General features: G+C 37.2%; 1 pseudogene; it reads left to right on the top strand.

Moving 5' to 3' along the window:
* The first annotated feature begins 21,796 nt into the window (after nucleotides 1–21,796).
* LOC114037324 lies at nucleotides 21,797–23,110 on the top strand (annotated as a pseudogene).
* The last annotated feature ends 2,611 nt before the right edge of the window (nucleotides 23,111–25,721 follow it).

Here is a 25,721-nt window from a genome sequence, read left to right as displayed (position 1 = left end):
TTATTTTATATAGGAACTGTAGGAAACTTCTTCTACCTATATTTGAAAAAGTCTAGACATGAATGTGGGCAGCTAGACAGTGCCATGGTGAAAAGAGTACAGAGCCTGGAGTCAGGAAGACTCATCTTCCTGAGTTCAAATCTGGTCTCAAACACTTAAGTAGCTGTGTGACCTTGGGCAAGTCACTTAACCCTGTTTGCCTCAGTTCCCCGTCTGTAAAATGAGCTAGAGAAGGAAATGGCAAACCACTCCAGTATCTTTGCCAAGAAAACCCCAAATACGGTCATGAAGAGTTGGACGTGACTGAAATAGCTGAACTATAACAGACATAAATGTGTCAGATTTTCTTGGAGTAATTCCAGGTTGGGGCAAGGAGCAAAGAGAGAAACTGACCCTTAGGTCCCCAAGGTCTGACATGGTCTCCTTTAGCCTTTGGGAGACACTGGGTCGTAAGTTACATACAATGTTTCTACTTGCTCCACAGTGGATATATATGTTTCTGGGGGAAATACTATATTGCTACTTTTCTTACTTCGTCATTTCATTAAATGCCTCTACTCTGAATTGCTGTATCATCTGATGGCCAAGCAAAAGTAAAAACATGAATTGGAACTCAAGATGTGTAGTTTTGAGTGGAGATTTGCCTGTTTGGGAAGTACCTCTAGTGATTCCCACTGTAAAATTCCATTCCCAGATGCCACCACCATTACTTAACCACTTATCCTTTGAAATATTTGTCACCTGATTATAACACCATTTCCTCTACCAACATGCTGGATTTCATAAATATTATGCCCATCTTTCTACCTGACTTTGGTCAGTTTGCCTCTCCACCTCTTTCCCTGACAGCACTTTCTGAGTTCAGTCATGGATGACTCTGCTACCAATATGTCTTTACCCTTTCTTGAACTCCTCAACCGTATTCCCACCACCAAGCTGAGTGTGATCTTAACCTCTAAAAATTTCTTACAACAATAATTCATCTGTGTCATGACTGATCACAAAGCTCTGAAGCCAATGCAATGAAAAGAAAACGGTGCTCAATTTAAAAGGAATTCAATTGAATGAGACTCATGAAAATTGTATTCCATTAAAGGAAACCAGCATGTTCTTTCCTGCTGTCTGATTTAACAGGACTGAGAAACATACACCATTGACGTCCTTTAGAAAAATCCCCACCCTTCATACTGGCTAGTGTGCAAAGGGTGGGGCAAGCATTCATCTAAATAAGACGTGAAAAAAGAGGAGTAAGGAGCAAAGTTCCCCAAAGAGTAAGAAGCAAAGTTTCCCTAACAAGAGAATCTATGCTCGGCTGGTCACGCTAAACCCTAAATGCCCTGAGAGAAAAAAACCAATTGAAGAACTGGGACTTCCTACATTACAGCCCCTGGCTCAACAATGACAGTTCAAAGGTTATTTGATGAGTAAGAAATCTTAGGGATGTATGCCTGACTAGATCTCCACGTGAGTACCTGCAAGGAGAATTGAGCTCCTGGGCTTTTGGCTTGCTTGACAAAAATTGGGGAAGTTGAGCCTGAACCTGAGAAAGATTACACATGGACCAGGAGAAAAAAGCCATGCTGGGTGTTTTGTATTTACTTCTGAGATTATGATTCTAAAGAGCTAGACACTATAATTGACCTTCACTGAAATGTATCAAGGACCTAAAATAGGTAGGAGCTTAATTAAGTAAGATGAGGGCTGAGCTATGATCTCATCGGATAAATCTATATCTGAACTCTAGACTTTGCTACTGATAAAAGAAAGTGGCGTTTAATAGCTGCCTTAGAGCCTGAGGGAAGCCATAAGAGCTGTGGCTGATATTCGAGAAGGCCCTTTGGTAATGGATGATAACCTGGGGCTGAGTATGTGTGTTCCTCAAAGATATGGACTGTCTTTTTCTTCTTTTCAAATCTCCAGAATTTTGCATAGTGCCTGGAACACATTGTTGTTTGGGGTAGCGAGGTGGTGCAGTGGGTAGAGTGCTGAGCCTGGAGTCAGGCAGACCCAACTTAAAATCTGGCCTGAGACACTAACTAGCTAGTTGTTTGACCCTGGCCAAGTCACTTAGCCCTGTTTGCTTTAGTTTCCTCATCTTAAAATGAGCTGGAGAAGGAAACGGCAAACCACTTCATATCTTTGCCAAAAAAACCCCAAATGAGATCAAGAGGACTCAAACATAACTGAAATGACTGAACAATAACAGCAACAACAACACTTTCAAATCTCTAAAGTTTAGCTCAGTGCCTGCCATGTAGTAGGTACTTAAAAAATACTTGTTGCCTGACTAATTGAATTGTCATTCAGATGACTGAATACTTCTAGATATTGGTCCATAGCACCCCCTGACTGTAATAGAGCACTTTACCTTATCCTCTTCTCCCAAACCATCATTTTTTATATGGTTGTTTCTTCCTCTCCATTAGATTATGAGTTCTTAAATTGTGGTATATGATTGCAATGGAACTCTATTGTGCTATAAGAAATAATGAGTAGGCTGATTTCAGAAAAACCTGGAAAGACTTTCATGAACTGATGCAGGGTGAAGTGAGCAGAACCAGGAGAACATTATCCACAGTAATGGCAATATTGTATGATGACCAACTGTGAATGACTTAGCTATTCTCAGCAATACAATGATCCAAGACAATTCCAAAGGACATGATGAAAAATGCTACTCACTTCCAGAGAAAGAACTAATGGAGGATGAATGCATGCTATTTTCACTTTATTTTTTCATGTTTTTGTTGGTTTTTTTTAGTCTATATTTTCTTTCACAACATGCCTAATATGGAAATATGTTTTGCATGATTGCACATATATGACATATATCAAATTGCTTACCATCTCAGGGAGGGGGGAGGAATGAGAGGGAGGGAGAAAATTTGGAACTCAAAGTTTTTTTTAAAAAGAATGTTAAAAATTGTTTTTACAGGCAATTGGGAAAAATAAAATATTATTTTTAAAAAAGTATTAGTTCTTGAGAATGTGGACTCTATCATATCTATCTCTTTATTGCAAGCGCCTCACAGAGTGCCTAATATATAGTTGATGCATTTTAAAAATTTGTTGAATCAAACTAAGGATTGCATTGAATATCAAAATGGAAATTTACCTGATGTTTCCTTTATGTGAAAGGCAGCATTGCATAATGGATAGGGGGTTGGCTTTGGAGGCAAGTTAAGTCTGGTCTCTGATACACACTGGCTATGTAACCATATGCAAATCTCATAATCTTTCAATGCTCTAGATAGCTCTCTAAATTGCAGAGAAGGTGCCAACCTGTATTATCACTAGATGGAGTTTCTTCACCTGAGAGATATACCAATGAAAACACAGGTCAAGTCCCTGCCTCAAGTCTCTCCTCATTCTCATCCACCCCCTACTCAGTTGATCATGACTTAGGAAGATCAGGCTGAGGTTGAGTATACTTAGGGTCCTAAAGTCAAACTAAAAATTTCAGTTCAAATGAGTTAGCCACATTCCTAATCTACATCAATCTTTACTTGTCACCAACAGTTCCAGATTACTTTTCCTTTCCTGTCAGCGATATAGCTACGAAGATATTAGTTTGTGTTGATTTAGATTTAGATATGATCACCTAACTAACCAATTTAAAGTAGGCTCAGGATGAAGTATAGGTAGATTCAGATGTTTTTTGTTATTCAGTTCCAAATCTTCATGACCTTGTTTGGAGTTTTCTTAGCAAAGATACTGGAGTGGTTTGCCATTTCCTTCTCCAGCTCATTTTACAAGCAAGGAAGCTGAGGAAAACAGGGTGAAGTGATTTGCCCACACAGCCAGTAAGTATCTGAGGCCAGATTTGAACTCAGGTCTTCCTGACTCCAGGTCCCACTACTCTATCCACTGCACCACCTAGTTGTCTTAGATTCAGACACAGAAAAGGCAAATATTCTATAGTAGTGGGACCCAACCTGCTGGAAATGAAAATAAGGAGGAATAAGAAAAGGAATGCTTTAAAATTTAAAACAAGAGAGATGAGTTGGAATACAAAGTGGTAAAATTGATTATGAGTTCACACTACCTGTTCTAAATTTTCTTATTTTGTGTTTTCATCTTAAAGATAGCTCCAGTGTGACTGAAGCAAAGAGAAGGGAGGAGGTGCCCAGAGAATCAAATACATGAACTAGATTAGTACGTCCATTGTTGTCCGGTTGTTTTTCAGTCATGTCTGACTCTTTGTGACCCCATTTGGGGTTTTCTTGGCAAAGATATTGGAGTGGTTTGTCATTTCCTTCTCCAGCTCATTTTATAGATGAAGAAACAGAGTTAAATGTCTTGTTCAAGGTCACACAGCTAGTAAGTGTCTGAGGCCAGATTTGACTTCACATCCCCTACCTGCCCCATATATTCATAAGTGTAATATCATTTCAAATCAAGGTCAGATGGGCAAGAACACTTCTTCCTTCAATTTTGCATGCTTAATCCAAGCTTACTGATTGGTTGATACTGTTCCTCCATGTCAGGTGACCTGAGGAGGTATCAGGGAAATGGAATGCTGAGACCTGATTCAAGACAAAGTAGTTAAATGCTAGATAAAAGAGCATTTGTAAGGCCAATTTAAGAACATAATGTTAATATACTGTTCTAACTCCTAACTCTTGGCATACTAAGATTTTCCCATTCTAAAAGAAAAAAAATCATTTAGTTCTACTTCCATGAGCTACCATTTCATCTCCTTCATCTTTTTCACTTTCAGATTCCTAGAAAGACCTGCCTATAATCCCCATTTTTTTCATCATCACTACTGAAATTAATCTTTCAAAAATTCCCAATGATATGTTAATTAATATCTAACATTTACATAGTTCTTTCAATTTTGCAAAGTGTATTACATGTATTATCCCAGCAACAAATCAAATAGTCCTTAGTCCTTATCTTCCTTGAACTCTCTGCAGCATTTGACATTACCCTGCTTCTTGATAATATCTTCTCTATTGTGTCTTCAAACTAATGTTTCCAACAGATTACTGGACAGCCACCCTGTTACTCAATCTGTGAAGATATGTTGTCTCCCCCAATTAGAATGTGAGCTCCTTGAGGAAATGTCTCTCTCTCTCACACACATATATATGTTTATCTATATTCCCAATACATCACACCGTATTTGTACTGTAAGAATTTAATAAATGATTTTTCATTTGTGCATTACATATGTCAGTCTTCTAAATCTTCTCTTTTCCAGCTTTCTGCTTCTTTTTTGGCTTTCTAGATACTACCTAATAACTATAGATATATGTACAGCCAGATGAAGAATTGACTTTACATTGCCCAGAAATGATTTATTGTCTTGGGCATCCAATTACAACCTTACATTCTAGACCTGACACATTATTTATTTCTCAGAAGTTAACTAGTAACATTGAAGATTACAGATCACAAGTGCTCCATGCTCTGAGCAGTTGTAATTCTTAACTAAATGTCTTACTCTTAGTTTCAGTAATGCAAGCTCCTGGATAATTTCAGATCTGCTATGAAAGGAAATGAGTTCAATTTTTTTTCTAAGACTTGGTCATTTGGAAGCCTAGTTACCATACAACTAACTGTATTGTGTAATACTGGCTCCCCAAATCATGAATTCCTTGAATGTCCATCCAAGAGGATCCCTAAGCAATTCAATCTTCTCTACCCTCAATCTTCTCTCATGGCAATTCACTTAGACTACTGGCCTCTACTTCTATATCTTTCTTTTTGCCCATCATAACTCATCTTCTTTTGTAAAAAAAAAAAAAAGAAGAAGAAGAAGAAGAAGAAGGAAAGGAAAGGAAAAAAAGAAATAGATCAGATCATTCCACCCCTCCTCCCAAAATTTTGAATGGCTCCCCTTTTCCTACTCAGCTTCAAACTTCTGAATGTTATTTAAAGCCCTCCACAGCCTAATACCAGCCTTAACTCATGCCACTGTTCTTCATTTGCTCCTATCAGACTACAACGATGCTTTCCAAAGCTAAATATTATGTTCTTATGATACCATAACTATCCTCCATTTTCCATCTATATTGCATAATATCTCACCTCCAAGTCTTTGTTTATTTTCTATGCATTCCCCCAACCTATTATATTTCACCCATCCTGTGAAACTGCAGACAAATACCACCTCCCCCATAAAGCCTTTCCTAATCAGTTACAGCCCCTGTTAAGTACCTCTATGCTCCATAGTCATCTTCTTACCAACCATCTTGCCTGTTGAAGCAGACATGCCCTGGAGGACTTAACCCTTTTAGCCTTGGAATTTCCATTCTGGAAGCCTTGATATACTATTGGTGATAATCTCATATGGCCCACTATATCTAGATAATTTCCCATTATGCTTTACTTGACTCATCAGCCATCTTCTTTCCAGCTGCTTTGTTGCCCTGATCAGAGACTATGATCTGATTTCATCTGGGTGAATGAGTGACTGGATGAATAAAAGTATACTTAGTGCTAGTTTATTAGTGCTAGCGCTTATTAAGTACTTTTTCTTTCATTCATGCTAAATTATGACACCTCTTTATATATGCCATTGGGTACGATTGCGACCTAGAAAAATAGAATCAACTTAAGCATATGAGCAAGTCTTTTTTCATGACATTTAGTTCATTGTTTCATGTGTTTTTAATTGAACTTTCATTAAATGTTTTCTTAAAAGCTATCTTTGAGCTAAATTTAAAATGAGTGGTTCTTAGTAGTATGCTAACATTATGTTCTTAAATTGGCCTTACAAGTGTTCTTTTATCTAGCATTTAGCTACTTTGCCCTCAGGTCACCCTTTTGTACTAAGATGTGGAGTAGCAGTATCAACCAATCAGTAAGTTTGTATTAAGCAGGAAAAGTTGGGGGAAGAGATATTCTTGCTTGTTTCCATTGTCAGAGTCCATCTGACCTTGATTTGAAATGATATTACACTTAACGAACATACTGGACTGCTACGTGGTGTGAAGTCTAATCTGGGCTCAGATACTTACTAGACATGTGACCTTGGGCAAGACATTTAACTCTGTTTGTCTCAGTTTCCTCACCTGTAAAATGAGCTGGAGAAGGAAATGGTAAACCACTCCATTATCTTTGCCAAGAAAACCCCAACAAGGACACAAAGAGTCAGGAATGACTGAAACAACTGAACAACAATGGACATACTTAACTACTTCATATATTTGATTCTTTGGGCATCTCTTCCCTTTTCTTTGCTTCAGTCACACTGGAGCTATCTTTAAGATGAAAGCACAAAATAAGGATATTTAGAAAAAAGTCCAACCATTTTCTTATTTATCCTTAATGTTTTCATATCACATTCTCTACTCACTAAGGTGCCATAAGAAAAACTGTTGAGCAAAACCAATGAAAACAATGACCAGAGTATATATAATATTCTGTGACTGTAGTTTTTATTCATCCTTTGTTCTTGAAGAGGACCAATGACATCAGGAGGGTGATGTCTTGACTTGCATGTGAATTGGATTTAAGTGAGGCAGAGCTGTGCAAAGCCATCAGCCTCACTCAGTCCTCCAGAGTAATCTGAGTCCAGTGGCAAGACATAGGTGCCTGTAGTTACCTCACTAAGGAAAGGAGGGAGGTACATTTTCTCATTTTTTTCTCTAGGACAAATATTAATCTAGATAACTAAATAACATTTAGATTTGTTTTAATGTTCTTTTCATTTATATTATTTTAGTCATTTTCTATATTCTGATTACTTCACTCTGCATCAGTTCATATATCTCCCCATGTTTCTCTGAATTCATCCTGTTTATAATTTCTTACAGTGCAATAGTATTCTATTATACACATAAGTCTATTTTACAAAAAAAAAAAAAACAAAAAACAAAAAACAGAACTCCCAAAATTCTTACTGTAGTTTTAAGCTTCTAAGTTTTAAGCTTAAGTTGTACTAAGAATTTTGGAATATCCTCTGTTCTCATATAGCTCAGTTTGATCAGTCATTCCCCAATTAGTGAGCCCTCATTTTGTAAAATGAGTTTAGCTTTTAGCAAAAGTTTTTGTCATCTGAATTTAAAGGCCAGTATTATATGACTGTTTAACATGGTGACTGTAGTTACTTAAATGTGTTATGAATTACATAAAAGCATTAATATATTTTTATCTTAAGTAAAGTATACATGGTAGGTAAACTTTATGGAGGATATGTTCTTGGGACTGCAATGGTTATGTTAAAAACAGACATTTTCTGTTTTGTTGGTGAGTTCTTATGGTACCAATTCTCAAATGTAGTGAATGGTATATTCAACAGGCTAGTTAAACCACAACTTGTCTCTAAAGAGAACTAAGGCTGGACACATGGAAGTAGGCCATGTCTGATTGTATTGTCATCAACCTAGAGTTGAGAGAAATCTATACACATAATTGTACCATTTCACTTGTCAAAGTTCATAAAACCTTATTCCCATCTTCTCTGAAAAATCCCTCTAGTCACAGACGCTAGTAATTATCAGAATGTTTCATTAATTATTTATCAAGCATCAACAATGCACTCCATGCTATTTGAGAAAATAGAGGAAACCTGGTCACCACCCTAGAGAACTGCCCTGCATTTTTTCCAGGAACCTCTTTACATGCCTTGGGTTCCATTGTAATGTTTCTGTTATTTCCCTAGGTACTACTGAGTAATTAAGATGTTCTTTTAAAAAAAAAAAAGGTATGGTGGAATAGAGAAAGCACTCAGTTGAGCCCTTCCAACATTTCCTTTCAAACAACCTTAAAATAACACCTTAGATCAAATTCTGGAGTGGCAGAGCCAACAAAAAGTCAGAGGAAGACATTCTTCCAGTCCAAGACAACTTAGGAGTTTGGAAAGAGAGATCTGTGACATGGGGATGGAAGGCTGGCATGGAGCCCAGGTGGCTGAAACACCAGTGGAGGGACTAGGTGGTGGTGACAGAAGCAGCAATTTCAGGATCTCCCAAGCCAGAGACAATAAGGAGACCTGGCAATTGGTTAGAGAGATACTACAGGGGACTCCTATGCTAACAGTGAACACAGGACCAGACGCTGTTTGGCAACTCTGTTTCCTATATCCATTTATGGGTCATAATTCAAGGGCAGAGAGGACCACTTTTGGTCAAGAGGGAGTAGGAACCCTGAGGGGCAACTGGTTGACAACTCCATTGTGTATACCCACTTCTGAGTTATAGTTCAAGGGCAGAGAGGAGCACTTTTGGTCAAGGGTGAGTAGAAGCCCTGAGGCATAGTATCACTTCCAATTCCAAGGGATCAGGGACCTGAGGAGCAGTATTGATTGCAATCCCAAACCCTTCCTGGGTAAGAATCAGAGTGCAGACCAAAAGAGCAGTGACCACACCTCTCCTCACCTTAGAAGCACCGAAAACTTCCAAACCCCAAGAACTATTCCGAAAATGGCAGTGTAAAAAACTCTGAAGCTTGAGGCAGTGCCTCTCCACTCCCCATGCAGGGAATAGAATCCAACATTGAGATAAAGTTCCAAATCAAGAAATAAGGTTGAAAAATGAACAAATAACAAAAAAGAACTTGACTATAAAAACTAAGGGGAGATCAAGACTCAAACTCAAGAGAAGACAATGAAATTAAAGTAGCTATAAGCAAAACCATGAAGGAACAAAAAAGGGGAATTGGACACAAGCCCTACAAAAATTCTTGGGAGAGTTTAAAAAGGATTTTCCAAATCAAATAAGAGTGATAGAGGAAAAATAGGCAAATAAATGAAATCAAAGGAAGAAATTTATAAAAAAGGCAATACCTTGGTAAAAGAGGAACAAAAATATTGAAGAAAATAACCCCTTAAAAACAGAATTGACCAAATGGAAAAAGAGGTACAAAAACTCACTGATGAAATTAACTTTTTAAAAAGCAGAATTGGCCAAATTTGGAGGGAAAGCTCACTGAAGAAAAAAAAAGCTCACTGAAGAAAATAATTCCTTAAAAATTAGAATTGGGCAAATGGAATCTAACAACTCCATGAGACAATAAAAAATAATAAAAGAATCAAAAGAATTTTAAAAATAGAAGAAAACATGAAATATCTCATAAGAAAAGCAACTGACCTACATACGTATCTATATAGATATATAGAACCAGAGAGTAAAATAGAAATTGAAGGAATCCACCAATCACCACCTGAAAAAGTTCCCAAAATGAAAATTTCCAGGAATATTATAGCCAAATCTCAAAGCTCCCAGGTCAAAGAGAAAATATTTCAAGTAGCCAGAAAGAAACCATTCAAATACTGTGGAGCCACAATCATGATCACACAAGACTTAGCAGCTATCACTTTAAAGAAGCAAAGGGCTTGGAATAAGATATTCTGGAAGGCAAAAGAGCTGGTAAAAAACAATATAATTTGTCAGGGGGAAAATGGATATTTAAAGAAATAATGGACTTCCAAGCATTTCTGACAAAAAAACCAAAGTTGAATAGAAAATTTGACTTTCAAATAGAAGACTCAAGAAAAGCACTAAAAGGTAAATATGAAAAAGAAATCAAAAGGAACTAAATAAGGCTAAACTGTTTACATTTTTATATGGGAACATGATACATGTATCTTCTATGAACTTTATTATTATTAAAGCAGTTAGAAGGAGTCTATGTATTAAGAGGGTGTACGCATGAGTTGATTGTTTTGGGATGATATAAAAAAAAGGAATAGGTGAGAAAGAGGCATACCCTGGGAGATGGGGGAAAGGAGAGAAAGAACAGAGGAAAACATCTCACTCAAAAGAGGTACACAAGGAAGAGTTTTTATAATGGAGGGAAAAATGCAGGGGGCTGGGCAGGCAAAGCTTCAACCTCACTCACATCTAAACTGATCCAAAGAGGTCATAGAAATCTATTTGAACCAACAAAGGAGTAAGAGGGAAAGGGGAAAGAGAGGACAGAAAAAGAAATCAGAGGTCAGAAGCAAAATAGATTGTGGAGGAAAGAAGGAATAAAAAGAGAAAGAGAAGGATAACAAAAGAAAACAGGATGGAAGGAAATGGACAGTTAGCAATCATAACTGTGAATGTAAATGGGATGAACTCATCCACAAAACAGAAGCAGACAGCAGAATGGATTAGAAATTAAAATCCAACAATACAGTTGCCCCTTCCACATTGCAGCGGCTAGAGGCATGGTGTCCTTACAATCTGGAAAAAATTTTGACCCTCCTTTTGTATCAGAGAAGAAGCCTGAAATTTTTTCTTTTTCTTTTATGGGGTGTTTACAATATTAAAAGATAAAATATGTTGATATTATACAATACAATACATATATTTTATGCATTTCTGAATGTCTAAACTTTGTTCTGTGTCATCTGTTGGCCTTCACATTTTGTCTGCAGCTTCCACAAGACTCCTCCCAAATTCCCATTTAATTTCTTATGCCAACCCGCAATGTATCGAAACTGCAATAGACAATGTCACCATGTGGAAGAGGTAATTATATGTTGTTTACAAGAAACACACTTGAAACAGACACATACAGTTAAAATGAGGAATTGCACTGAATCTATTATGCTTCAGCTGAAGTTAAAAAGGCAGGGATAACAGCTAAAATATTAGACAAAGCAAAAATAGGCCTAATTAAAAAGGTTAAACAAGGGAATAGCATCTTGTTAAAAGGGACCATAGAAAATGAAGTAATATTAATACTAAATATACATATATATAGGCACCAAATGGCATAGCATCCAAATTCTTAAAGGAAAAGTTAAATGAACTACAGGAAGAAAAAAAGAGTAAAACTATACAAATGGGGGACCTCAAATTTCCCCTCTCAGAAATAGATAAATCTAATCATAAAATAAACAAGCAAGAAGTCAAGGAGATGAATAGAATCTTTGAAAAGTTAGATATGATAGACCTTGGGAAAAGCTGAATGGGAATAGAAAGGAGTATACCTTTTTCTCAGCTGTACATGACACCTTCACAAAAATTGACCTTATATTAGGACATAAAAACCTCACAACAAAATGCAGAAAAGCAAAAATATGTAATATATCTTTTCATACCATAATGCAATAAAAATATATTTAATAAAGGGTCATGGAAGCATAGATTAAGAATTAATTGGAAACTAAATAATCTAACCCTAAAGAATGAGTGGGTCAAAGAATAAATCATAGAAACAATCAATCATTTCATTAAAGACAATGACAACAAAGAGACAATATATCAAAATTTGTGGGATACAGCCAAAGTAGTACATAGGGAGGAAACTGATATCTCTAAAAACTTGTATCAGATACAAAAGAGAAAGAATAGATCAAGGAATTGGACATGCAATGTGAAAAACTAGAAAAAGAACAAATGAAAAATACCCAATTAAACACCAAAATGGAAATCCTGAAAATCAAAGGAGAGATTAATAAAACTGAAAGCAAGAAAACCATTGAACTGATAAATTAAACTAGGAGCTAGTTTTATGGGGAAAACAGTAAAATAAATAAACCACTGATTAATTTAATTAAAAAAACCAAATTATTAGTATCAAAAATGGGAAGAGTGAATGCACCAGCACTGAAGATGAAATTAAAGCAAGTATTAGGAGTTATTTTGCCCAATTATGTGCTGGTAAAACTGATGATCTAAGTGAACTGAATGAATATTTACAAAAAAGAAATAAACTCACCAGATTAATAGAAGAAATAGAATACTTAAATAACCCTGTCTTATAAAAAGGAATTGAAGAAACTATCAATGAGCTCCCTAAGAAAAAACCACTAGAACCACATGAATTTACAAATGAATTCTACCAAATATTTAAGGGACAATTAATCTCAATATATGAAGCATTTGAAAAAATAGGTAAAGAAGGAGTCCTATCAAATTCCTTTTATGACAAGAGAAAGAAAAATATAGGCCAATTTCCTTAATGAATATTGATGCAAAAAATTTAAATAAGATACTAGCAAGGAGATTACAGTAATGTATCACAAAATTCATACATGACCAAGTGAGATTTATACTAGGAATGCAGGGCTGGTTCAGTATTAGGAAAACTATCAGCATAATTGACCTTATCAATAAAAAACAATATTGTAAATCATATGATTATATCCATAGATGTAGCAAAAGTCTTTGAGAAAAATATAATACCCATTCCTGTTAAAAACAGTAGAAAGCATAGTAATCAATGGTGTCTTCCTTCAAATGATGAGTAGTATCAATCTAAACCAAGAGCAAGCATTATTTGAAATGAGGATAAATTCAAAGCCTTCCCAATAAGATCAGGAGTGAAACAGGAGTGTCCATTAATACCATTGTTATTCAATATTTTACTAGAATTGTTAGCTATAGTAATAAGACAAGAAAAAGAAATCAAAGGAATAAAAATAGCCAATGAGGAAACACAGCTATCCCTCTCTGCAGATGATATGATGGTATACTTAGAAAACCCCAGGGAATCAACTAAAAAATTAAATGAAACAATTAATAACTTCAGTAAAATTGCAATAAAATAAACCCATATAAATCATCTACATTTCTATATACTACCAACAAAACCCAGAAGCAAAAGATAGAAAAAGGAATTCCATTTAAAATAACTGCAGACAACATAAAATAATTGGGAGTCTACCTGTCAAGACAAACCCAGGGATTATATGAACACAAATACAAAACCCTTTTTACACAAATAAAGACAAATCCAAACAATTGGAGAAATATTAACTTCTCATGGGTAGGCTGAGCCTATATGATAAAAATGACAGTTCTACCTAAGTTAATTGACTTATTCAGTGCTATAACCAATCAACTACCAAAAATTTATTTTATATAAATTAAAATTTATTTGGAAGAACAGAAGTTCAAGAATATCAAGAGAATCAATGAAAAAGAATGTTAAGGATGGCAGACTAGCAGTTCCAGATTTCAAATTGCATTACAAAGTGGTAATCATCAAAAACAATCTGGTGCTGGCTAAGAAATACAGTGGTGAATAAGTGGAATGGATTAGGTACAGAATACATGGCAGCAAATGACCAGAGTAGTCTAGTGTTTGAGAAACCCAAAGATCCAACACTTTCAAGCAATAACTCACCATTTGACCAAAAGGAGTTTAGAAGAAACAGGACATAGGCCAACATCTCACACTATATACCAAGATAAGATCAAAATGGGTACATGATTTAAATATAAAAGGTCACATCATAAGCAAATTAGGAGAACAAAAGAATAGTTTACCCATCAGATTTATGGAGAAGGGAGGAATTTATGACCAAACAAGAGACAGAGAACATTAAAAGATGTAAAAGGGTAATTTTGATTACATGAAATTAAAAGGCTTTTGCACAAGCAAAATTAATGCAGCCAAAATTAGAAGGAAAACAGGAAATTGGGGAAAAAATTTTACAGCAAGTTTCTCTGATAAATGCCTCATTTCTGAAATATAAAGAGAACTGAGCCAAATTTACAAAGAGTCCGAAGATATGAACAGGCAGTTCTTATAAGAAGAAATCAAAGCTACCTATAGTCACATGAAAAATGTTCTAAATCAGTACTAATAAGAGAATTGCAAGTTAAAACAAGTCTGAGATACCACCTCACATCTATCAGATTGGCTAACATGACACAAATGGAAAATGACAAATGTTGGAGGGGATGTGGAAATATTAGAACACTAATCCACTGCTGGTGGAGTTGTGAATTAGTTCATCCATTCCAAAGAACAATTTGGTACTATGGCCAAAGGGCTATAAAACTGTGTGTGCCCTTTGACCTGGCAATACCATTACTAGGTCTATATCAATATAGCAGCTCTTTTTGTGGTGGCAAAGAATTGAGTGGATGCCCATCAATTGGGGAATGTCTGAACAAGTTGTGGTATATGATTGTAACGGAATACTATGGTGCAAAGAGAAATGATGAGAAGGGTGCTTTCACAAAAACCTGGGAAGACATATTAACTCATGTAAAGTAAAGTGAACAGAGCCAGGAGAACATTGTACACAGAAACAGCAATATTATGAGGCTGATCAACTGTGAAACACTTAGTTACTCTGATCAAGACAATTATCTAAGATAATTCCAAAGGACCCATGATAAAAGATGTTATCTACCTCCAGAGAGAGAGAGCTGATGAACTCTGAATACAGAGTGAAGCATGTTTTTTCACTTTCTTTATTTTTATTGTCTTTTTTTGTTTGTGTTTTCTTTTTCAACATGGCTAACAATGAAATATGTTTTGCATAACTCCACATGTAAAACCAATATAAAATTGTTTGCCTTCTCAAAAAGGGGGGAGGGAGAAGATTTGGAAATCAATTTTAAAATAATGTTAATATTTTTACATGTAACTGGGAAATATTTAACAAAATAAAATAATTTTTAAAAATAAATGCAAAAATACAAAAATAGAGGTCCAAACTTTGAGACCCTAGTCAAAGAGGATTCATATTTAAGTCCCTAGCTGCTTTGCTGCATAACAATTTTTCAAATTTCCCTTTAGATTTTCACTTTCTTTAAACTTCTATATGGCCTCCCATGCTTTCTGAAAACCTTCATTTGGAATACCAGTTACCTAATTGTTTTTCTGAGTCTTGACTTCATAAGTCTTAACTTCATATGAGGAAAAAATAGATAAAAAATGATTTCATAGATAGACATTCAGTTCTCAAAAGTTTCCCTACCATTTTTGCAATTGTAAAAATCATACAGCTATTTCAATGTGTGGGACTTTATAGGTAGTCATGGCAAAAACTGTAAAGAATAAATTCAAAATTTTTTTTCCTTAATGGATTTAAAATTAAAGCAGACAGCTGTGATTCAGACAATGTGTATGGGATAGAGATATTTCAGTGAAAGAAAGAATGTCAGAATGAAACATATTTCTCTTCCTGAAGAAGAGAGGTGAGGACTATGTGTACAGAATGTTCCATATGCTGGCAGACCTAGTCACTGGGTTAATTTGTTTAGTACTTTTTCTTTGTTGCAAAGTAGAGTTCAATTGGAGATATATCGGTAAAAGATTGTAATGTAAAATGTAGTCTTGAGAAAATAAATATTAAAATAAAATAAAATCTACACATAAATCTATTTTTATTGTTCAAATTTTTCTTAATAGATAAGGACTGAAAATGTCAGAGGGAAAGCCTTTTAAGGAGGATATAAAAGGTGAGGAAGAAGTTGCTTTCTAAAAAGAATACTTGAGAGTTTGTTCTATGAAGCAGTGATCTGTGCTCATCCATGGACACTCTTAGATGGGAATGTAGATATCCATTCTAGAGATTAGAGTCGACTACATGTAAAATCTGACATTCTTTCTTTCACCGAAACATCTCTATCCCATACATGTTCTTTGCCTCACAGTTGTCTGCTTCAATTATAGATCCATTAATGTAGTAATGTTACTTTATATTGACAAGAGAATTCAATTTGGCATCCAAGAACCTGCATTCTAATTTCAGCTTTGTTGCTTTTTACCTGTGTACCCTTAGGCAAGTTGATTTTTCTGGGCCTCATTTTCCTCATAAAAACACAAGGATTGAATGAGATGACCTCTGAAAGTCCTCCTGGCTTTTAAATTCTGTGATTGTATATTGTGTTTTCTGAGTGCTGTTTTGGTTTTGTTCTTAATCCTTTGATTATGGCTGTATTCAATGCTCCATCTTTCAACAAGGTCATAAACATTTTAAGATCAGAGTTTCTACTATTTCCTTCCATTTCACAGAACTGAAGAAGTGACAGAGACTTCAGCAGTCATCTGGTCCAACTCCTATATGTTAAAGGAATCCCCACTGTACTATGCTTGACAAATGTTCATCTGACCTTTACTTGAAGACCTCCAACAAAGGGAAACCCACCACCTCTTGACATAGTCCATTCCACTTTTGGACAGCTCAGATTTTTAAGGGATAGCTGGTTTTTTCACCTAAAATCAAGCCTAAATTTGTTTCCTTGTGACTTTCGCCCTTTGTTCCTGATTCTGCCCTTCCTCCTTATGACAACCTTTCAAATTCTTAAAGACAGCTATCTTGTCTACACTCCCACTTACCTCACCCAACTCTTTTCTGCAGTATAAAAATCCCCACTTTCTTCAACCAATCCTCATATAATATACACTCGAGGTCCTCCAACAACCTGTTCGCTCTCCTCTGGACCTTTCTGGATTATCAATATCTTTCTTAAAACATGGCACCCAGAGCAGAACAAAGGATTAGGCCCTTAAAGAGTAGAGTATATAGAGACACTTATCTCCCTACTCTTGGAAGCTGTGCTACTTTTTTTTCCTTTTAATTAATTTATCTATTTTAGTTTTCAACAATCACTTCCACAAGATCTTGAGTTCCAAATTTTCTTCCCATCTCTCCCTCTCCCCACCGCAAGACAGTATGCATACTGAATACCCTTTCTCCCAATCTGCCCTCCCTTCTATCACCCCCTCACTTCTCCTATCCCCTCCCCTTCTATTTTTCCATGAGGCAGGATAGATTTCTATACCCCATTGCCTGTATATTTTTCCCAGTTGCATGTAAAAACAATGTTTAACATTTGTTTTTAAAACTTTGTGTTCCACATTTTCTCCCTTCCTTCCTGCCCACCCACCCTCATTGAGAAGGCAAGCAACTTAATACAGGTTATACATGTGTAGTCATGCAAAACAGTTCCATAATAGCCATGTTGTAAAAAACTAACTATATTTCCCTTCATCCTCTCCCACCTCCCATTTATTCTATTCTCTCCTTTGTCCCTATCCCTCTTCAAAAGTGTTTGCTTTTGATTACCCCCTCCCCCAATATGCCCTCCCTTCTATCATACCCTCCTCTCCTATCTGCTTCCCCCTTATTTTCCTGTAGGGTAAGATAGATTTCCATACCCAATTAAATGTGTGTGTTATTCCTCCCTTAAGCCAATCCAATGAGAGTAAAATTCATTCATTCTCTCTCACCTTCCCCCTCTTTCCCTCCATGGTAAAAGTTGTTTCTTGCCTCTTTTATGTGAGATAATTTATCCCATTCTACCTCTCCCTTTCTCCTTCTCCTTGTCCAATCCTTTCTCACTCCTTGATTTTATTTTTTAGATATTATCCTTTCATATTCAGCTCACCCTATGCCCCCTGTCTATGTATATATTTCCTCCTACTACCCTAATATTAAGAAAAGTCTCATGAGTTACAAATATCATCTTTCAATGTAGGAATGTAAACAGTTCAACTTTAATAAGTCCCTTATGATTTCTCTTTCTTGTTTACCTTTTCATGCTTCTCTTGAGTCTTCTATTTGAAAGTCAAATTTTCTATTCAGCTCTGGTCTTTTTATCAAGAATGCTTGAAAGTCTTCTATTTAACTGAATACCCATTTTATTCCCCTGAAGGATTATACTCAGTTTTGCTGGGTAGGTGATTCTTGGTTGTAATCCTAGTTCCTTTGCCCTCCAGAATATCATATTCCAAGCCCTCTGATCCCTTAATATAGAAGTTGCTAAATCTGTGTTATCCTGATTGTGTTTCCACAGGACTTGAATTGTTTCTTTCTGACTGCTTGAAATATTTTATCCTTGACCTGGGAACTCTGGAATTTGGCTATAACATTCCTAGGAGTTTTCCTTTGGGGATCTCTTTCAGGAGGTGATTAGTGGATTCTTTCAATTTCTATTTTACCCTCTGGTTCTAGAATATCAGGGAAGTTTTCCTTCATAAATTCTTGAAAAATGATGTGTAGGCTCTTTTTTTTTATCATGGCTTTCAGGTACACCAATAATTTTTAAATTATCTCTCCTGGATCTATTTTCCAAGTCAATTGTTTTTCCAATGAAATATTTCACATTGTCTTCTATTTTTTTTCATTTTTTTGGTTTTGTTTTGTAATTTCTTGATTCTCATAAAGTCATTAACTTCCATTCTAATTTTTAAGGATTATTTTCTTCAGTGAGCTTTTGGACATCCTTTTCCTTTTGGCCAATTCTGCTTCTTAAGACATTCTTCTCCTCATTGGCTTTTTGGACCTTTTTTGCCATTTGGGTTAGTCTATTTTTTAAGGTGTTATTTTCTTCAGTATTTTTTGGGGGGTCTCCTTTAGCAAGCTGTTGATTTGTTTTTCATGATTTTCTTGCATCTCTCTCATTTCTCTTTCCAGTTTTTCCTCTACTTCTCTTATTTGCTTCTCAAAATCCTTTTTGATCTCTTCCATGGCCTGGGACCCATTCATATTTTTCTTGGAGGCTTTGGATGTAGGAGCTTTGACTTTGTTGTCTTCTTCTGGTTGTATGATTTGATCTTCTTTGTCACCAAAGAAAGATTCTATGGTCTGACTTTTTTGTGATGTTTGCTCATGTTCCCAGCTTGACAATTAAACTCTTTGTTAAGGTAGGGGTCTGCTTCCAGTGTGGAGAATGTACTGTACCAAGTTTCAAGGATTTTGTGCAACTGTTTTCAGAGATACTTCTAGGGACCTATAAATTTTCAGTTCTTCCAAGGTGGTATGATCAAAGATGAGATGTTTACTCCTTTCCTGGCCTGTGCTCTTGTCTATGAGTGACCACAAGCACTTTTTCCACCTTGGAACTGTGAGGACCATTCCCTCTCCACCACCACCATGAGTTCCACCATGCCAACACTCCTCCTTGCCCTAGAACCACCACCAAAGACTGTGATGTAGATCCAAGCATGGGCAAAGCAAGAGAATCCAGGCTCAGCACCGGCAAAGAAAAATCCACTTCTGATCAGCCACTCAATCCCTCCACCATTTGTGGGCTGGGAGCTTCAGAAGCAGCCTCTGCCCTAGGGCTGGATCAAGCTCCTCTCTCACCACAGTCCAACAGACCTTTCCTACTGACCTTCTAAGTTGTCCTTGGCTTTTTCAGGTTGAAAAGTCTGGAAACCACCACAGTTCCCCTTGATTCAGTCCCCTGAGGACTTCTCCAGGTTTGCTGAGGCCTAGTCTTTGCTTGCGGTGCCCATACTGAACTGTGCTTCTCTCCCAACTTGGCGCAACAAACCTTTCCAATCAATCATCCAGGCTGTCTTGGGCTGGAAATTTGTTTCACTCTGTCTTTTTGTGGGTTCTGCTGCTCTAGAACTTGTTTAGAGCCATTTTTATAGGTATTTGGAGGGACTTTGGGGAAACCTCAAGAGAGTCACTGTTTTAGCTGTGCTCCTTTCAATGCAGCTCAAAATTATGTTAACTTTTTTTGTCTTCCACATTGCATTGGTGACCATATTGAGATTATGGAACACACACACACACACACACACACACACACACACACACACACACACACCCCCCAGATGCCCAGATCTGACGCCTAACCATGCCTCCCTTACTGTTGAATTTCATCTTATTAGATTCAGCTCAGTGCCATAACCTGGCAAGATACTTTTGAATTCTGACTCTGCCATCCAGGATATTAGCAATTCTTCTCAGATTTGTGTCATCTGGAAATTTGATGGGCAAACCACATATGGTATATGAAAATAACCAGATACATATTAAAGATATACAAATAGATTGGAGGTAACCTCAGAAAGAAAGGTAGTAGCAACTACGAAAAACCAGGAAAGACCTCCTGGTAGGATTTGAGCTGAGTCTCAAAAGAAGCCAAGTATGCAGAGAGTCAGAGGCAAGGAGGTATGTAGGACAGGAAGTGCAAAGACATGGAGATGAAATAGGTCATGTGTGTGGAATAGTAAATAGACCAGTACAACCGAACATTAGAAGGCACAGAATAAAGAAGGAACTAGATTAGGTTGTGAAAAGCTTTAGATTTCAAGCAAAAGAGGAGTTGAAGCTTTCTTCTTCCTAAAATTATTGGTAATTTCTGTCTTTTCTCCCCCTTGATTTTCTCCTATTGTTCACTTTCTGACTCACTTCCTCCTTCCCTTCATTTTGGGGTTGAATCTCAAATCATCTTAATCTCCTCTCACACTGGACAATTCATGCTACACATATCTAGGTCTCTGTTCCAAATGACTTTTGGGTGGACAGAACTGATTCCACCTGGATGTTGAATATTTTCCCTCAGGCTTAGTGGAGTTCCATAAAGCTCCCACATATGCTGTATCTTGTCCCATTTCCTCTGTTCCTGGTTGGCCTGTAGAAATTTTTTATATTTCAGAATACTGCTTGCCATGGTGTGGCTGTGTGGCCCTTACAACCTTCCATGATCTAGAGCACTGCAAAGTTTCACTGGCTATCTTTCCTGGCCTGAGCAAACTTCCCCAGCATAGAGAAGGGATCTCCAGGGCACTGGAAAGAGGGAGAAGGGAGGACCAGGATATGAGGTTGGGTCTTGTTTTGAACTTCATTGTCAATAGTGTGGGGTGTGGGAGAGGGGTGCTGAGTGAGTTCAGTGTAGACATCAGTTTGTGCAGGTTTTGTTTGCTTGTTTTTATTTTTTACAACCTTCTTTTACATTCTAGGTACCTTATCATAGAGACAGCTGATGTTTCTTTGTCTTTGGTACATGTTTTCTGTTTTAAAGAGTTTTAAGAGGTCAAGGATATCAGAGAACTTTTCCAGTGTGCTATCTTGTTCATCATTTAACCTAGAAGTGATACAGATAACTTTATAGTCTATCCTGGGGGTGCTAAGAAGCCACCAGAGATTATGAAGCAAGAGAATTCCATCATCAAGCCTATACTTCAGGAAAATTACCTGAACAGAAGAGTGGAGTATGGATTGGAGTAAGAATAAAAACAAGTCAGGGAAACCAATTAGAAGCCCATTGCAAAATTCAGGTGAGAGCCTTCTTGAACCAGAAACCAGAGTAGTGACCTTAGTCCCTCAGGTCCCAGCCCCAATGCCACCATTGCCACCTCCTCAGATACTGCTCAGGATCCTGTCCTTTTCCCCAAAAAGAAAACCATTGCTTGAACATGCTCATTCTTGTCAAGAGTACTCCAAACCTTTCTCCCAGAAGGCTGGCAAATCTCTGCTTTTCTGTGCCCAGAATTGCTCCAGAAGGATAGAAGTTGGATCTAAACCTGCTTCTTGGGCTATGGTCACTTCACCAGCTCACTTCCAGCAAGTAAAAGCAATACCTCTAGCCAATGAGAAGGATAAAACTTCCAAAAACTGTGGTCCAGCATGCTGATGATTCTCAGCAGACCACTGGTGGATCCTAAGTTCTCTCTGGCCATCCATCCTGTTCCAGGAGCCAAGGAAGTGCCAGTAAATGCCCCTTCAGAGAAGCTCAGATGAAACCAAGGAAGGAGCTATGTTTTCCATAAGGCCAGTTTAGAGCTTCAAAAAGATGTACAGGAAATGCAGGCTATAAGGAAAGAAGCTGCTTGAACTCCAATTAATTTGACTATGATTAATCTCAAGACTGGTAGAGAAGACCAGAATAGTTTGCTAAAGAATTTTCAGGATCTCATGCAAAAGCAAAGACAAGAAAGGGTATCCCACCTCTTTCAGGACAACTTGCCAAAATCTGTTTCCACTTTTAAGACTGATCATTTCTTTGGAAAAAAAAATTGATGAGAAAAAAGTGATTATACTTACCAAGTGTTTAAAACCATGAAATTACCTTTGTGGATGAAGTCTCTGTCATAGGATTGTATAGTGTTCAAGAAAGTGGGATAAGTGACCAAGATGGAATCGTGCACAAAATGCACATCATTTTTGGAACCCTTGTCAAAGCCTTTGGTTATGTCAGGTGATATATTGCCACTACAAGTTCTTTAATTGACACCATACAATCCTACACTGCTGGCTTCATTTTCACAACTTCCCTCCTCCTGCCTTACATGCTTCTGCCTGGTGCTCTTGAATCAGTCCACATTTTAAAGAGAACCAAAGGTCCAGCCCTTTGCTGTCAGTACCAGTGCAATATCAAACTTATGAGAAGATACTAATGAATGCTAAGCTCCCTATGGTTCACTGCCCCAGTCATATCATTCCAGTATGAATGGCAAATGCTGGTGAAAGTGCAGAGGTCTGTGATGAGCAAACAAAATATCTATGTCCAAGCCATCCATTACCCAACAGTCCCCTGGGGAGAAGAACTTCATATTGCTCTGACCCCTCATCACACTCACAGAGAACTTTCTGGGTACTTGGAAACTTGGTGGACTGGACCTAAAGCCTCACTCTTTAGCAGAGTGTAACTTCTGTAGGAGACTCTTAAATTTTGAAGCCATGAATGACAGAGAGAAAGCCTACTTCCAGAGCATGAGAAAATTGTTTTCTGTCAGTGCCTGAATGTGACTTTCATAATGCTACCTGAGGTCACCCAGTCTCCTAACTATGTCGTATATGTGTGTTTATAAACTAGCTTAGTTAAATTTTAATCCATAGTAGAAACAGTTCTGAAAATAAATTCCTATTAAAACAGGGTGGTCTGATTCTAAAAAAAATAATAATAATCCAGGTGAGAGATAAAGAAAGCCTAGAATAGGACAGATGTGGAAGTGGAGAAAATGGAATGTATTCAAAATATGTTTTGAAAGTAGAAATGACAAGATTTGGCAACTGATTGAATGCTCTGGGTGATTGATTAATTAAGGATGACACTGAGATTTGAAGCCAGAGTAAATGGGAGGATGATGGTACTTTTTAATAGTCATAGGAAAGTTTAGAAGAGGGGAGAATTTGGAAGGAAAGATAATGAGTTCTGTTTTGGACAAACTGAATTTGAGATGCTTAGACATCATCTAGTTCAAAATGTCTAATAGGCAACTGGTGATGTGGGTCTGAAAGTAAAAAGATAAGAGCCTCGATATATAGATCTGGAAATTATCTGTATAAAGATGATAATTGAACCCAGTGGAGTGGGTGAGATAAAAGTGAAAGAATATGGAGGGAAAATTTAAGAGGGTTCAGGACAGATCCTTTAGGAACCTCATGGTTAGTGAACATGATCTAGATGGAAAACTTGCAAAGAAGACAGAGAAAATATGGGACAATAGGTAGGAGGAGAACTAGGAGAGAGCAGTGATACACAGAGATAAAAGAGTATGTAGGAGGAGAAGGTGATCAACAATATTGAATACTGTTGAAAGGTCAAGAAGAATGAGGATTGAATAAAGGTCATTAGATTCAACAATTTAAAAATAGCCTTGGAGAGAGTAGTTTCAGGTGAATGAAAAGGTTAGACTCCAGATTGCAATGAGTTAAAGAGAGTGAGAAGAGAGGCAGTAGAAGCATCTAGTTTGGATGGTTTTCTCAAGTTCTTTAGCCCAGAAAGGGAAGAGAAATATAGAACAAAAGTTAGTGGGGCTAATTGGATAAGTAAGGCTTTTTTTAAGGATAAGGGAGACATGGGCATGATTTTATGCATCAGGGAAGGAGATATTAGGGAAAAAATGAAGATTAAAAAGAGAGTGGGGGTAATAAAGATGGCAATCTGCTGAAAAAGTGAGATGAGATGGAATAAAGGGTACATATAGAACAGTTGGCCTTGGCAAGAATGTCATCCTTTTCATCCAATATTAGAGTGAGGGAGGATATGGTGGGGTAAGATGCTTGAGTGATGTGAGATGAAGAGGAAAAATAAGGAGCTCTTGGCTAATGGCCTCATTTTTTTTTTCAATGAAGTATGAAGTAAGGTCCTCAGCAGAGAGGGTAAAGGGAGGGTGTTTGAGAAGAGATAAGAAAGTTTGGAACAGCCACTGTGGAGGATAGGATAGCAAATCAATTGGGGAGGAGTAAAATGATTTGTAGTACTGTGAGCTCATTTCCATTAGAGAACATAAATTTTTAGTGGACCTAATCAGTACAGCTTTGTGATTTTTTTCCAGCTCTGTTCACAGCATGTGGATAGGATTAAAGAAAGTGGGTGGTGGGAGTAATCCAGGGTTAGAATTTGGCAAAATGTGATCAACAATTAAAAAAATGGGCAAAGACTTTGAGAATAGATGACAGTGTGGAGCTGAAGTGATTCAGCAGAGGCAAGATAAGGCAATGAAGAGAGTGTATAGCTAGCACAGAAGTGAAATGCAATGAAGAAATGGAGAGGAAGGAAAGAAATGAAGAGTTGAAGAATAGTGAGGGCTCATAAGAAATAGGGGAAATTGGAATGATACGATATCATGATCAAACAAAGGAATTCTGGAGTTCATGAACTCCAAGTGGAACTTTTGTGGATGTACAATTAAAGATATGATGATCTCTATGCATAGATGAGATTGAGTGGAGGAGGAGGTCATGGAAATGGAGTAGATTAGAGATCTGGGAAATTATGGTATATGGAGGCTCATCAATACTTATGTCTCAGTGGTTGGCTAGAAGTTGAGAAAGATGATTAAATTGTTCAAGATGTGGTCCAACTACATGGAAGGTGGTGATGGTGTGTTCTGTAAGGACTCAGGAGTCCAGGAGCTGTATCAGGAGGCAGGAGTTGCAATACAAGGCAGGCTGGTTTGCAGAAATGCTTAGTGGTTTAAACTGAAACTAGCAGGTGATAGAGTCTTGCCTTAGGGTCTGGACCTGGCTGGAGAAGTCTCTGAGAGCTTACAGAAGTCTAGAGTTGAGTGACCAGTTCTGTTCCCTGAAGTAGGCCAGTTGAGCTGGCTGGATAAGTTTCTAAAGATGAAGACTGAAATGGTGACATGAGTGGAAGAGAGCGGCAGAGTTTTGTCCTAAGACATTCTCCTGGGGGCCAAGGACCCAAAAATAACTGCTTTGGCATTCCTGAACAAAGAATCACTTTTCTCTTCTTTGTCTGACCCTTACCAGATGTCTGATCAATTGACAGCTTCTATAGGTTCTATTCTATCATTCTTTGGAAGACAAATAGCTTCCTCATCCTCAGATCCTTCAAGGACAGGCTCCAAGAATGGGTTGCTACTGAGCCTGCTGGATCACTTTTGAA

The sequence above is a fragment of the Vombatus ursinus genome, unplaced genomic scaffold (genome assembly GCF_900497805.2).
Source record: "Vombatus ursinus unplaced genomic scaffold, bare-nosed wombat genome assembly UNPS02010320.1, whole genome shotgun sequence".
Classification (NCBI taxonomy): domain Eukaryota; kingdom Metazoa; phylum Chordata; class Mammalia; order Diprotodontia; family Vombatidae; genus Vombatus; species Vombatus ursinus.
This window is presented reverse-complemented; position numbering and strand designations above follow the sequence as displayed.